Source organism: Triturus cristatus, chromosome 11 (genome assembly GCF_964204655.1).
Source record: "Triturus cristatus chromosome 11, aTriCri1.1, whole genome shotgun sequence".
Classification (NCBI taxonomy): Eukaryota; Metazoa; Chordata; class Amphibia; order Caudata; family Salamandridae; genus Triturus; species Triturus cristatus.
The window spans coordinates 936,216,594-936,232,261 of record NC_140594.1 but is presented as its reverse complement, the minus strand read 5'-3'; the positions used below and the strand labels follow the sequence as shown (position 1 = coordinate 936,232,261).

General features: G+C 36.6%; 1 long non-coding RNA gene across 1 annotated transcript in view; it reads right to left on the bottom strand.

Moving 5' to 3' along the window:
• Window positions 1-411: 411 nt before the first annotated feature.
• The window catches only part of LOC146785654 (uncharacterized), a 29,621-nt gene continuing 14,364 nt past the window's right edge, over window positions 412-15,668 (bottom strand). The window contains exons 26-55 of the long non-coding RNA XR_014970725.1: window positions 15,162-15,283; window positions 14,653-14,806; window positions 14,141-14,263; window positions 13,630-13,752; window positions 13,118-13,240; window positions 12,606-12,729; window positions 12,098-12,216; window positions 11,586-11,708; window positions 11,075-11,197; window positions 10,563-10,685; window positions 10,051-10,174; window positions 9,543-9,695; window positions 9,032-9,154; window positions 8,520-8,642; window positions 8,008-8,131; window positions 7,500-7,618; window positions 6,988-7,110; window positions 6,477-6,599; window positions 5,965-6,087; window positions 5,453-5,576; window positions 4,945-5,097; window positions 4,437-4,555; window positions 3,925-4,047; window positions 3,413-3,535; window positions 2,901-3,024; window positions 2,393-2,545; window positions 1,885-2,003; window positions 1,377-1,495; window positions 865-987; window positions 412-475 (exon numbers count right to left, since the gene is read on the bottom strand). This is a non-coding gene — a long non-coding RNA (uncharacterized LOC146785654). The remainder of the gene's footprint in view (window positions 476-864; window positions 988-1,376; window positions 1,496-1,884; window positions 2,004-2,392; window positions 2,546-2,900; window positions 3,025-3,412; window positions 3,536-3,924; window positions 4,048-4,436; window positions 4,556-4,944; window positions 5,098-5,452; window positions 5,577-5,964; window positions 6,088-6,476; window positions 6,600-6,987; window positions 7,111-7,499; window positions 7,619-8,007; window positions 8,132-8,519; window positions 8,643-9,031; window positions 9,155-9,542; window positions 9,696-10,050; window positions 10,175-10,562; window positions 10,686-11,074; window positions 11,198-11,585; window positions 11,709-12,097; window positions 12,217-12,605; window positions 12,730-13,117; window positions 13,241-13,629; window positions 13,753-14,140; window positions 14,264-14,652; window positions 14,807-15,161; window positions 15,284-15,668) is intronic.

Sequence of the window (15,668 nt, the reverse complement as noted above, 5' to 3'; positions counted from 1 at the left end):
ATAAGCAATACAAAAAAATCTTGATTTTTAGAAAGGGTAAACAGATCAATACTATGGAGTCTTTTATTGTGAAAATCAACAGCTCATTAGAAAATCAAATCTCAATTTTAGTTTTTAACCTCACATACTTCTCTGCAACATTGCTAGCTCCAGGATATAAAGCAGGCTTTAGCAGCATTGGAGGCAGCCAGGCTTTTATGAGCTATCATGACCAACACAATGTGATCCATATTACTTTCATCTTGACAGAAATTATGTTCAGGCACAGTCTCCCACTGTAAGGTAGTGAGGACATGCTGATGCTGTGAGCGTCTTTTTAATGCATAAAGGAATTATTGTGAGTTTTACTTGCCTTATAAATTGGTAAAATGATGCCGTATGCCGGAAGACTTCCTTTTTTTTTTTGTTCTTCAGTCTCGGCAATTCAGAGAAACTCGGTTGTGAAACACTGCCACCTCTGGTCATTCAGTATAATCTGTAGATGGAAAAGTCCACTGTTAGCACATTTTCTATAAGCAATACAAAAAAAATCTTGATTTTTAGAAAGCGTAAACAGATCAATACTATGGAGTCTTTTATTGTGAAAATCAACAGCTCATTAGAAAATCAAATCTCAATTTTAGTTTTTAACCTCACATACTTCTCTGCAACATTGCTAGTTCCAGGATATAAAGCAGGCTTTAGTAGCGTTGGAGGCAGCCAGACTTTTATGAACTATCATGACCAACACAATGTGATCCATATTACTCTCATCTTGATAGAAATTATGTTCAGGCACAGTCTCCCACTGTAAGGTAGTGAGGACATGCTGATGCTGTGAGCGTCTTTTTAATGCATAAAGGAATTATTGTGAGTTTTACTTGCCTTGCATATTGGTAAAATGATGCCGTATGCCGGAAGACTTCCTTTTTTTTTTTTTTCTTCAGTCTCGGCAATTCAGAGAAACTCGGTTGTGAAACACTGCCACCTCTGGTCATTCAGTATAATCTGTAGATGGAAAAGTCCACTGTTAGCACATTTTCTATAAGCAATACAAAAAAAATCTTGATTTTTAGAAAGCGTAAACAGATCAATACTATGGAGTCTTTTATTGTGAAAATCAACAGCTCATTAGAAAATCAAATCTCAATTTTAGTTTTTAACCTCACATACTTCTCTGCAACATTGCTAGCTCCAGGATATAAAGCAGGCTTTAGTAGCATTGGAGGCAGCCAGGCTTTTATGAGCTATCATGACCAACACAATGTGATCCATATTACTTTCATCTTGACAGAAATTATGTTCAGGCTCAGTCTCCCACTGTAAGGTAGTGAGGACATGCTGATGCTGTGAGCGTCTTTTTAATGCATAAAGGAATTATTGTGAGTTTTACTTGCCTTATAAATTGGTAAAATGATCCCGTATGCCGGAAGACTTCCTTTTTTTTTTCTTCAGTCTCGGCAATTCAGAGAAACTAGGTTGTGAAACACTGCCACCTCTGGTCATTCAGTATAATCTGCAGATGGAAAAGTCCACTGTTAGCACATTTTCTATAAGCAATACAAAAAAAATCTTGATTTTTAGAAAGCGTAAACAGATCAATACTATGGAGTCTTTTATTGTGAAAATCAACAGCTCATTAGAAAATCAAATCTCAATTTTAGTTTTTAACCTCACATACTTCTCTGCAACATTGCTAGCTCCAGGATATAAAGCAGGCTTTAGTAGCATTGGAGGCAGCCAGGCTTTTATGAGCTATCATGACCAACACAATGTGATCCATATTACTTTCATCTTGACAGAAATTATGTTCAGGCTCAGTCTCCCACTGTAAGGTAGTGAGGACATGCTGATGCTGTGAGCGTCTTTTTAATGCATAAAGGAATTATTGTGAGTTTTACTTGCCTTATAAATTGGTAAAATGATCCCGTATGCCGGAAGACTTCCTTTTTTTTTTCTTCAGTCTCGGCAATTCAGAGAAACTAGGTTGTGAAACACTGCCACCTCTGGTCATTCAGTATAATCTGCAGATGGAAAAGTCCACTGTTAGCACATTTTCTATAAGCAATACAAAAAAAATCTTGATGATTAGAAAGCGTAAACAGATCAATACTATGGAGTCTTTTATTGTGAAAATCAACAGCTCATTAGAAATTCAAATCTCAATTTTAGTTTTTAACCTCACATACTTCTCTGCAACATTGCTAGTTCCAGGATATAAAGCAGGCTTTAGTAGCGTTGGAGGCAGCCAGGCTTTTATGAACTATCATGACCAACACAATGTGATCCATATTACTCTCATCTTGACAGAAATTATGTTCAGGCACAGTCTCCCACTATAAGGTAGTGAGGACATGCTGATGCTGTGAGCGTCTTTTTAATGCATAAAGGAATTATTGTGAGTTTTACTTGCCTTATAAATTGGTAAAATGATCCCGTATGCCGGAAGACTTCCTTTTTTTTTTCTTCAGTCTCGGCAATTCAGAGAAACTCGGTTGTGAAACACTGCCACCTCTGGTCATTCAGTATAATTTGCAGATGGAAAAGTCCACTGTTAGCACATTTTCTATAAGCAATACAAAAAAAATCTTGATTTTTAGAAAGCGTAAACAGATCAATACTATGGAGTCTTTTATTGTGAAAATCAACAGCTCATTAGAAAATCAAATCTCAATTTTAGTTTTTAACCTCACATACTTCTCTGCAACATTGCTAGCTCCAGGATATAAAGCAGGCTTTAGTAGCGTTGGAGGCAGCCAGGCTTTTATGAACTATCATGACCAACACAATGTGATCCATATTACTTTCATCTTGACAGAAATTATGTTCAGGCACAGTCTCCCACTGTAAGGTAGTGAGGACATGCTGATGCTGTGAGCGTCTTTTTAATGCATAAAGGAATTATTGTGAGTTTTACTTGCCTTATAAATTGGTAAAATGATGCCGTATGCCGGAAGACTTCCTTTTTTTTTTTTGTTCTTCAGTCTCGGCAATTCAGAGAAACTCGGTTGTGAAACACTGCCACCTCTGGTCATTCAGTATAATCTGTAGATGGAAAAGTCCACTGTTAGCACATTTTCTATAAGCAATACAAAAAAATCTTGATTTTTAGAAAGGGTAAACAGATCAATACTATGGAGTCTTTTATTGTGAAAATCAACAGCTCATTAGAAAATCAAATCTCAATTTTAGTTTTTAACCTCACATACTTCTCTGCAACATTGCTAGCTCCAGGATATAAAGCAGGCTTTAGCAGCATTGGAGGCAGCCAGGCTTTTATGAGCTATCATGACCAACACAATGTGATCCATATTACTTTCATCTTGACAGAAATTATGTTCAGGCACAGTCTCCCACTGTAAGGTAGTGAGGACATGCTGATGCTGTGAGCGTCTTTTTAATGCATAAAGGAATTATTGTGAGTTTTACTTGCCTTATAAATTGGTAAAATGATGCCGTATGCCGGAAGACTTCCTTTTTTTTTTTGTTCTTCAGTCTCGGCAATTCAGAGAAACTCGGTTGTGAAACACTGCCACCTCTGGTCATTCAGTATAATCTGTAGATGGAAAAGTCCACTGTTAGCACATTTTCTATAAGCAATACAAAAAAAATCTTGATTTTTAGAAAGCGTAAACAGATCAATACTATGGAGTCTTTTATTGTGAAAATCAACAGCTCATTAGAAAATCAAATCTCAATTTTAGTTTTTAACCTCACATACTTCTCTGCAACATTGCTAGTTCCAGGATATAAAGCAGGCTTTAGTAGCGTTGGAGGCAGCCAGACTTTTATGAACTATCATGACCAACACAATGTGATCCATATTACTCTCATCTTGATAGAAATTATGTTCAGGCACAGTCTCCCACTGTAAGGTAGTGAGGACATGCTGATGCTGTGAGCGTCTTTTTAATGCATAAAGGAATTATTGTGAGTTTTACTTGCCTTGCATATTGGTAAAATGATGCCGTATGCCGGAAGACTTCCTTTTTTTTTTTTTTCTTCAGTCTCGGCAATTCAGAGAAACTCGGTTGTGAAACACTGCCACCTCTGGTCATTCAGTATAATCTGTAGATGGAAAAGTCCACTGTTAGCACATTTTCTATAAGCAATACAAAAAAAATCTTGATTTTTAGAAAGCGTAAACAGATCAATACTATGGAGTCTTTTATTGTGAAAATCAACAGCTCATTAGAAAATCAAATCTCAATTTTAGTTTTTAACCTCACATACTTCTCTGCAACATTGCTAGCTCCAGGATATAAAGCAGGCTTTAGTAGCATTGGAGGCAGCCAGGCTTTTATGAGCTATCATGACCAACACAATGTGATCCATATTACTTTCATCTTGACAGAAATTATGTTCAGGCTCAGTCTCCCACTGTAAGGTAGTGAGGACATGCTGATGCTGTGAGCGTCTTTTTAATGCATAAAGGAATTATTGTGAGTTTTACTTGCCTTATAAATTGGTAAAATGATCCCGTATGCCGGAAGACTTCCTTTTTTTTTTCTTCAGTCTCGGCAATTCAGAGAAACTAGGTTGTGAAACACTGCCACCTCTGGTCATTCAGTATAATCTGCAGATGGAAAAGTCCACTGTTAGCACATTTTCTATAAGCAATACAAAAAAAATCTTGATGATTAGAAAGCGTAAACAGATCAATACTATGGAGTCTTTTATTGTGAAAATCAACAGCTCATTAGAAATTCAAATCTCAATTTTAGTTTTTAACCTCACATACTTCTCTGCAACATTGCTAGTTCCAGGATATAAAGCAGGCTTTAGTAGCGTTGGAGGCAGCCAGGCTTTTATGAACTATCATGACCAACACAATGTGATCCATATTACTCTCATCTTGACAGAAATTATGTTCAGGCACAGTCTCCCACTATAAGGTAGTGAGGACATGCTGATGCTGTGAGCGTCTTTTTAATGCATAAAGGAATTATTGTGAGTTTTACTTGCCTTATAAATTGGTAAAATGATCCCGTATGCCGGAAGACTTCCTTTTTTTTTTCTTCAGTCTCGGCAATTCAGAGAAACTCGGTTGTGAAACACTGCCACCTCTGGTCATTCAGTATAATTTGCAGATGGAAAAGTCCACTGTTAGCACATTTTCTATAAGCAATACAAAAAAAATCTTGATTTTTAGAAAGCGTAAACAGATCAATACTATGGAGTCTTTTATTGTGAAAATCAACAGCTCATTAGAAAATCAAATCTCAATTTTAGTTTTTAACCTCACATACTTCTCTGCAACATTGCTAGCTCCAGGATATAAAGCAGGCTTTAGTAGCGTTGGAGGCAGCCAGGCTTTTATGAACTATCATGACCAACACAATGTGATCCATATTACTTTCATCTTGACAGAAATTATGTTCAGGCACAGTCTCCCACTGTAAGGTAGTGAGGACATGCTGATGCTGTGAGCGTCTTTTTAATGCATAAAGGAATTATTGTGAGTTTTACTTGCCTTATAAATTGGTAAAATGATGCCGTATGCCGGAAGACTTCCTTTTTTTTTTTTGTTCTTCAGTCTCGGCAATTCAGAGAAACTCGGTTGTGAAACACTGCCACCTCTGGTCATTCAGTATAATCTGTAGATGGAAAAGTCCACTGTTAGCACATTTTCTATAAGCAATACAAAAAAATCTTGATTTTTAGAAAGGGTAAACAGATCAATACTATGGAGTCTTTTATTGTGAAAATCAACAGCTCATTAGAAAATCAAATCTCAATTTTAGTTTTTAACCTCACATACTTCTCTGCAACATTGCTAGCTCCAGGATATAAAGCAGGCTTTAGCAGCATTGGAGGCAGCCAGGCTTTTATGAGCTATCATGACCAACACAATGTGATCCATATTACTTTCATCTTGACAGAAATTATGTTCAGGCACAGTCTCCCACTGTAAGGTAGTGAGGACATGCTGATGCTGTGAGCGTCTTTTTAATGCATAAAGGAATTATTGTGAGTTTTACTTGCCTTATAAATTGGTAAAATGATGCCGTATGCCGGAAGACTTCCTTTTTTTTTTTGTTCTTCAGTCTCGGCAATTCAGAGAAACTCGGTTGTGAAACACTGCCACCTCTGGTCATTCAGTATAATCTGTAGATGGAAAAGTCCACTGTTAGCACATTTTCTATAAGCAATACAAAAAAAATCTTGATTTTTAGAAAGCGTAAACAGATCAATACTATGGAGTCTTTTATTGTGAAAATCAACAGCTCATTAGAAAATCAAATCTCAATTTTAGTTTTTAACCTCACATACTTCTCTGCAACATTGCTAGTTCCAGGATATAAAGCAGGCTTTAGTAGCGTTGGAGGCAGCCAGACTTTTATGAACTATCATGACCAACACAATGTGATCCATATTACTCTCATCTTGATAGAAATTATGTTCAGGCACAGTCTCCCACTGTAAGGTAGTGAGGACATGCTGATGCTGTGAGCGTCTTTTTAATGCATAAAGGAATTATTGTGAGTTTTACTTGCCTTGCATATTGGTAAAATGATGCCGTATGCCGGAAGACTTCCTTTTTTTTTTTTTTCTTCAGTCTCGGCAATTCAGAGAAACTCGGTTGTGAAACACTGCCACCTCTGGTCATTCAGTATAATCTGTAGATGGAAAAGTCCACTGTTAGCACATTTTCTATAAGCAATACAAAAAAATCTTGATTTTTAGAAAGGGTAAACAGATCAATACTATGGAGTCTTTTATTGTGAAAATCAACAGCTCATTAGAAAATCAAATCTCAATTTTAGTTTTTAACCTCACATACTTCTCTGCAACATTGCTAGTTCCAGGATATAAAGCAGGCTTTAGTAGCGTTGGAGGCAGCCAGGCTTTTATGAACTATCATGACCAACACAATGTGATCCATATTACTCTCATCTTGACAGAAATTATGTTCAGGCACAGTCTCCCACTATAAGGTAGTGAGGACATGCTGATGCTGTGAGCGTCTTTTTAATGCATAAAGGAATTATTGTGAGTTTTACTTGCCTTATAAATTGGTAAAATGATGCCGTATGCGGGAAGACTTCCTTTTTTTTTTTGTTCTTCAGTCTCGGCAATTCAGAGAAACTCGGTTGTGAAACACTGCCACCTCTGGTCATTCAGTATAATCTGTAGATGGAAAAGTCCACTGTTAGCACATTTTCTATAAGCAATACAAAAAAAATCTTGATTTTTAGAAAGCGTAAACAGATCAATACTATGGAGTCTTTTATTGTGAAAATCAACAGCTCATTAGAAATTCAAATCTCAATTTTAGTTTTTAACCTCACATACTTCTCTGCAACATTGCTAGTTCCAGGATATAAAGCAGGCTTTAGTAGCGTTGGAGGCAGCCAGGCTTTTATGAACTATCATGACCAACACAATGTGATCCATATTACTCTCATCTTGACAGAAATTATGTTCAGGCACAGTCTCCCACTATAAGGTAGTGAGGACATGCTGATGCTGTGAGCGTCTTTTTAATGCATAAAGGAATTATTGTGAGTTTTACTTGCCTTATAAATTGGTAAAATGATCCCGTATGCCGGAAGACTTCCTTTTTTTTTTCTTCAGTCTCGGCAATTCAGAGAAACTAGGTTGTGAAACACTGCCACCTCTGGTCATTCAGTATAATCTGCAGATGGAAAAGTCCACTGTTAGCACATTTTCTATAAACAATACAAAAAAAATCTTGATTTTTAGAAAGCGTAAACAGATCAATACTATGGAGTCTTTTATTGTGAAAATCAACAGCTCATTAGAAAATCAAATCTCAATTTTAGTTTTTAACCTCACATACTTCTCTGCAACATTGCTAGCTCCAGGATATAAAGCAGGCTTTAGTAGCATTGGAGGCAGCCAGGCTTTTATGAACTATCATGACCAACACAATGTGATCCATATTACTTTCATCTTGACAGAAATTATGTTCAGGCACAGTCTCCCACTGTAAGGTAGTGAGGACATGCTGATGCTGTGAGCGTCTTTTTAATGCATAAAGGAATTATTGTGAGTTTTACTTGCCTTATAAATTGGTAAAATGATGCCGTATGCCGGAAGACTTCCTTTTTTTTTTTTGTTCTTCAGTCTCGGCAATTCAGAGAAACTCGGTTGTGAAACACTGCCACCTCTGGTCATTCAGTATAATCTGTAGATGGAAAAGTCCACTGTTAGCACATTTTCTATAAGCAATACAAAAAAATCTTGATTTTTAGAAAGGGTAAACAGATCAATACTATGGAGTCTTTTATTGTGAAAATCAACAGCTCATTAGAAAATCAAATCTCAATTTTAGTTTTTAACCTCACATACTTCTCTGCAACATTGCTAGCTCCAGGATATAAAGCAGGCTTTAGCAGCATTGGAGGCAGCCAGGCTTTTATGAGCTATCATGACCAACACAATGTGATCCATATTACTTTCATCTTGACAGAAATTATGTTCAGGCACAGTCTCCCACTGTAAGGTAGTGAGGACATGCTGATGCTGTGAGCGTCTTTTTAATGCATAAAGGAATTATTGTGAGTTTTACTTGCCTTATAAATTGGTAAAATGATGCCGTATGCCGGAAGACTTCCTTTTTTTTTTTGTTCTTCAGTCTCGGCAATTCAGAGAAACTCGGTTGTGAAACACTGCCACCTCTGGTCATTCAGTATAATCTGTAGATGGAAAAGTCCACTGTTAGCACATTTTCTATAAGCAATACAAAAAAAATCTTGATTTTTAGAAAGCGTAAACAGATCAATACTATGGAGTCTTTTATTGTGAAAATCAACAGCTCATTAGAAAATCAAATCTCAATTTTAGTTTTTAACCTCACATACTTCTCTGCAACATTGCTAGTTCCAGGATATAAAGCAGGCTTTAGTAGCGTTGGAGGCAGCCAGACTTTTATGAACTATCATGACCAACACAATGTGATCCATATTACTCTCATCTTGATAGAAATTATGTTCAGGCACAGTCTCCCACTGTAAGGTAGTGAGGACATGCTGATGCTGTGAGCGTCTTTTTAATGCATAAAGGAATTATTGTGAGTTTTACTTGCCTTGCATATTGGTAAAATGATGCCGTATGCCGGAAGACTTCCTTTTTTTTTTTTTTCTTCAGTCTCGGCAATTCAGAGAAACTCGGTTGTGAAACACTGCCACCTCTGGTCATTCAGTATAATCTGTATATGGAAAAGTCCACTGTTAGCACATTTTCTATAAGCAATACAAAAAAATCTTGATTTTTAGAAAGGGTAAACAGATCAATACTATGGAGTCTTTTATTGTGAAAATCAACAGCTCATTAGAAATTCAAATCTCAATTTTAGTTTTTAACCTCACATACTTCTCTGCAACATTGCTAGTTCCAGGATATAAAGCAGGCTTTAGTAGCGTTGGAGGCAGCCAGGCTTTTATGAACTATCATGACCAACACAATGTGATCCATATTACTCTCATCTTGACAGAAATTATGTTCAGGCACAGTCTCCCACTATAAGGTAGTGAGGACATGCTGATGCTGTGAGCGTCTTTTTAATGCATAAAGGAATTATTGTGAGTTTTACTTGCCTTATAAATTGGTAAAATGATCCCGTATGCCGGAAGACTTCCTTTTTTTTTTCTTCAGTCTCGGCAATTCAGAGAAACTCGGTTGTGAAACACTGCCACCTCTGGTCATTCAGTATAATTTGCAGATGGAAAAGTCCACTGTTAGCACATTTTCTATAAGCAATACAAAAAAAATCTTGATTTTTAGAAAGCGTAAACAGATCAATACTATGGAGTCTTTTATTGTGAAAATCAACAGCTCATTAGAAAATCAAATCTCAATTTTAGTTTTTAACCTCACATACTTCTCTGCAACATTGCTAGCTCCAGGATATAAAGCAGGCTTTAGTAGCGTTGGAGGCAGCCAGGCTTTTATGAACTATCATGACCAACACAATGTGATCCATATTACTTTCATCTTGACAGAAATTATGTTCAGGCACAGTCTCCCACTGTAAGGTAGTGAGGACATGCTGATGCTGTGAGCGTCTTTTTAATGCATAAAGGAATTATTGTGAGTTTTACTTGCCTTATAAATTGGTAAAATGATGCCGTATGCCGGAAGACTTCCTTTTTTTTTTTTGTTCTTCAGTCTCGGCAATTCAGAGAAACTCGGTTGTGAAACACTGCCACCTCTGGTCATTCAGTATAATCTGTAGATGGAAAAGTCCACTGTTAGCACATTTTCTATAAGCAATACAAAAAAATCTTGATTTTTAGAAAGGGTAAACAGATCAATACTATGGAGTCTTTTATTGTGAAAATCAACAGCTCATTAGAAAATCAAATCTCAATTTTAGTTTTTAACCTCACATACTTCTCTGCAACATTGCTAGCTCCAGGATATAAAGCAGGCTTTAGCAGCATTGGAGGCAGCCAGGCTTTTATGAGCTATCATGACCAACACAATGTGATCCATATTACTTTCATCTTGACAGAAATTATGTTCAGGCACAGTCTCCCACTGTAAGGTAGTGAGGACATGCTGATGCTGTGAGCGTCTTTTTAATGCATAAAGGAATTATTGTGAGTTTTACTTGCCTTATAAATTGGTAAAATGATGCCGTATGCCGGAAGACTTCCTTTTTTTTTTTGTTCTTCAGTCTCGGCAATTCAGAGAAACTCGGTTGTGAAACACTGCCACCTCTGGTCATTCAGTATAATCTGTAGATGGAAAAGTCCACTGTTAGCACATTTTCTATAAGCAATACAAAAAAAATCTTGATTTTTAGAAAGCGTAAACAGATCAATACTATGGAGTCTTTTATTGTGAAAATCAACAGCTCATTAGAAAATCAAATCTCAATTTTAGTTTTTAACCTCACATACTTCTCTGCAACATTGCTAGTTCCAGGATATAAAGCAGGCTTTAGTAGCGTTGGAGGCAGCCAGACTTTTATGAACTATCATGACCAACACAATGTGATCCATATTACTCTCATCTTGATAGAAATTATGTTCAGGCACAGTCTCCCACTGTAAGGTAGTGAGGACATGCTGATGCTGTGAGCGTCTTTTTAATGCATAAAGGAATTATTGTGAGTTTTACTTGCCTTGCATATTGGTAAAATGATGCCGTATGCCGGAAGACTTCCTTTTTTTTTTTTTTCTTCAGTCTCGGCAATTCAGAGAAACTCGGTTGTGAAACACTGCCACCTCTGGTCATTCAGTATAATCTGTAGATGGAAAAGTCCACTGTTAGCACATTTTCTATAAGCAATACAAAAAAATCTTGATTTTTAGAAAGGGTAAACAGATCAATACTATGGAGTCTTTTATTGTGAAAATCAACAGCTCATTAGAAAATCAAATCTCAATTTTAGTTTTTAACCTCACATACTTCTCTGCAACATTGCTAGTTCCAGGATATAAAGCAGGCTTTAGTAGCGTTGGAGGCAGCCAGGCTTTTATGAACTATCATGACCAACACAATGTGATCCATATTACTCTCATCTTGACAGAAATTATGTTCAGGCACAGTCTCCCACTATAAGGTAGTGAGGACATGCTGATGCTGTGAGCGTCTTTTTAATGCATAAAGGAATTATTGTGAGTTTTACTTGCCTTATAAATTGGTAAAATGATGCCGTATGCCGGAAGACTTCCTTTTTTTTTTTGTTCTTCAGTCTCGGCAATTCAGAGAAACTCGGTTGTGAAACACTGCCACCTCTGGTCATTCAGTATAATCTGTAGATGGAAAAGTCCACTGTTAGCACATTTTCTATAAGCAATACAAAAAAAATCTTGATTTTTAGAAAGCGTAAACAGATCAATACTATGGAGTCTTTTATTGTGAAAATCAACAGCTCATTAGAAATTCAAATCTCAATTTTAGTTTTTAACCTCACATACTTCTCTGCAACATTGCTAGTTCCAGGATATAAAGCAGGCTTTAGTAGCGTTGGAGGCAGCCAGGCTTTTATGAACTATCATGACCAACACAATGTGATCCATATTACTCTCATCTTGACAGAAATTATGTTCAGGCACAGTCTCCCACTATAAGGTAGTGAGGACATGCTGATGCTGTGAGCGTCTTTTTAATGCATAAAGGAATTATTGTGAGTTTTACTTGCCTTATAAATTGGTAAAATGATCCCGTATGCCGGAAGACTTCCTTTTTTTTTTCTTCAGTCTCGGCAATTCAGAGAAACTAGGTTGTGAAACACTGCCACCTCTGGTCATTCAGTATAATCTGCAGATGGAAAAGTCCACTGTTAGCACATTTTCTATAAACAATACAAAAAAAATCTTGATTTTTAGAAAGCGTAAACAGATCAATACTATGGAGTCTTTTATTGTGAAAATCAACAGCTCATTAGAAAATCAAATCTCAATTTTAGTTTTTAACCTCACATACTTCTCTGCAACATTGCTAGCTCCAGGATATAAAGCAGGCTTTAGTAGCATTGGAGGCAGCCAGGCTTTTATGAACTATCATGACCAACACAATGTGATCCATATTACTTTCATCTTGACAGAAATTATGTTCAGGCACAGTCTCCCACTGTAAGGTAGTGAGGACATGCTGATGCTGTGAGCGTCTTTTTAATGCATAAAGGAATTATTGTGAGTTTTACTTGCCTTATAAATTGGTAAAATGATGCCGTATGCCGGAAGACTTCCTTTTTTTTTTTTGTTCTTCAGTCTCGGCAATTCAGAGAAACTCGGTTGTGAAACACTGCCACCTCTGGTCATTCAGTATAATCTGTAGATGGAAAAGTCCACTGTTAGCACATTTTCTATAAGCAATACAAAAAAATCTTGATTTTTAGAAAGGGTAAACAGATCAATACTATGGAGTCTTTTATTGTGAAAATCAACAGCTCATTAGAAAATCAAATCTCAATTTTAGTTTTTAACCTCACATACTTCTCTGCAACATTGCTAGCTCCAGGATATAAAGCAGGCTTTAGCAGCATTGGAGGCAGCCAGGCTTTTATGAGCTATCATGACCAACACAATGTGATCCATATTACTTTCATCTTGACAGAAATTATGTTCAGGCACAGTCTCCCACTGTAAGGTAGTGAGGACATGCTGATGCTGTGAGCGTCTTTTTAATGCATAAAGGAATTATTGTGAGTTTTACTTGCCTTATAAATTGGTAAAATGATGCCGTATGCCGGAAGACTTCCTTTTTTTTTTTGTTCTTCAGTCTCGGCAATTCAGAGAAACTCGGTTGTGAAACACTGCCACCTCTGGTCATTCAGTATAATCTGTAGATGGAAAAGTCCACTGTTAGCACATTTTCTATAAGCAATACAAAAAAAATCTTGATTTTTAGAAAGCGTAAACAGATCAATACTATGGAGTCTTTTATTGTGAAAATCAACAGCTCATTAGAAAATCAAATCTCAATTTTAGTTTTTAACCTCACATACTTCTCTGCAACATTGCTAGTTCCAGGATATAAAGCAGGCTTTAGTAGCGTTGGAGGCAGCCAGACTTTTATGAACTATCATGACCAACACAATGTGATCCATATTACTCTCATCTTGATAGAAATTATGTTCAGGCACAGTCTCCCACTGTAAGGTAGTGAGGACATGCTGATGCTGTGAGCGTCTTTTTAATGCATAAAGGAATTATTGTGAGTTTTACTTGCCTTGCATATTGGTAAAATGATGCCGTATGCCGGAAGACTTCCTTTTTTTTTTTTTTCTTCAGTCTCGGCAATTCAGAGAAACTCGGTTGTGAAACACTGCCACCTCTGGTCATTCAGTATAATCTGTAGATGGAAAAGTCCACTGTTAGCACATTTTCTATAAGCAATACAAAAAAATCTTGATTTTTAGAAAGGGTAAACAGATCAATACTATGGAGTCTTTTATTGTGAAAATCAACAGCTCATTAGAAAATCAAATCTCAATTTTAGTTTTTAACCTCACATACTTCTCTGCAACATTGCTAGTTCCAGGATATAAAGCAGGCTTTAGTAGCGTTGGAGGCAGCCAGGCTTTTATGAACTATCATGACCAACACAATGTGATCCATATTACTCTCATCTTGACAGAAATTATGTTCAGGCACAGTCTCCCACTATAAGGTAGTGAGGACATGCTGATGCTGTGAGCGTCTTTTTAATGCATAAAGGAATTATTGTGAGTTTTACTTGCCTTATAAATTGGTAAAATGATGCCGTATGCCGGAAGACTTCCTTTTTTTTTTTGTTCTTCAGTCTCGGCAATTCAGAGAAACTCGGTTGTGAAACACTGCCACCTCTGGTCATTCAGTATAATCTGTAGATGGAAAAGTCCACTGTTAGCACATTTTCTATAAGCAATACAAAAAAAATCTTGATTTTTAGAAAGCGTAAACAGATCAATACTATGGAGTCTTTTATTGTGAAAATCAACAGCTCATTAGAAATTCAAATCTCAATTTTAGTTTTTAACCTCACATACTTCTCTGCAACATTGCTAGTTCCAGGATATAAAGCAGGCTTTAGTAGCGTTGGAGGCAGCCAGACTTTTATGAACTATCATGACCAACACAATGTGATCCATATTACTCTCATCTTGACAGAAATTATGTTCAGGCACAGTCTCCCACTGTAAGGTAGTGAGGACATGCTGATGCTGTGAGCGTCTTTTTAATGCATAAAGGAATTATTGTGAGTTTTACTTGCCTTGCATATTGGTAAAATGATGCCGTATGCCGGAAGACTTCCTTTTTTTTTTTCTTCAGTCTCGTCAATTCAGAGAAACTCGGTTGTGAAACACTGCCACCTCTGGTCATTCAGTATAATTTGCAGATGGAAAAGTCCACTGTTAGCACATTTTCTATAAGCAATACAAAAAAAATCTTGATTTTTAGAAAGCGTAAACAGATCAATACTATGGAGTCTTTTATTGTGAAAATCAACAGCTCATTAGAAAATCAAATCTCAATTTTAGTTTTTAACCTCACATACTTCTCTGCAACATTGCTAGCTCCAGGATATAAAGCAGGCTTTAGTAGCATTGGAGGCAGCCAGGCTTTTATGAGCTATCATGACCAACACAATGTGATCCATATTACTTTCATCTTGACAGAAATTATGTTCAGGCACAGTCTCCCACTGAAAGGTAGTGAGGACATGCTGATGCTGTGAGCGTCTTTTTAATGCATAAAGGAATTATTGTGAGTTTTACTTGCCTTATAAATTGGTAAAATGATGCCGTATGCCGGAAGACTTCCTTTTTTTTTTGTTCTTCAGTCTCGGCAATTCAGAGAAACTCGGTTGTGAAACACTGCCACCTCTGGTCATTCAGTATAATCTGTAGATGGAAAAGTCCACTGTTAGCACATTTTCTATAAGCAATACAAAAAAAATCTTGATTTTTAGAAAGCGTAAACAGATCAATACTATGGAGTCTTTTATTGTGAAAATCAACAGCTCATTAGAAATTCAAATCTCAATTTTAGTTTTTAACCTCACATACTTCTCTGCAACATTGCTAGTTCCAGGATATAAAGCAGGCTTTAGTAGCGTTGGAGGCAGCCAGGCTTTTATGAACTATCATGACCAACACAATGTGATCCATATTACTTTCATCTTGACAGAAATTATGTTCAGGCACAGTCTCCCACTATAAGGTAGTGAGGACATGCTGATGCTGTGAGCGTCTTTTTAATGCATAAAGGAATTATTGTGAGTTTTAC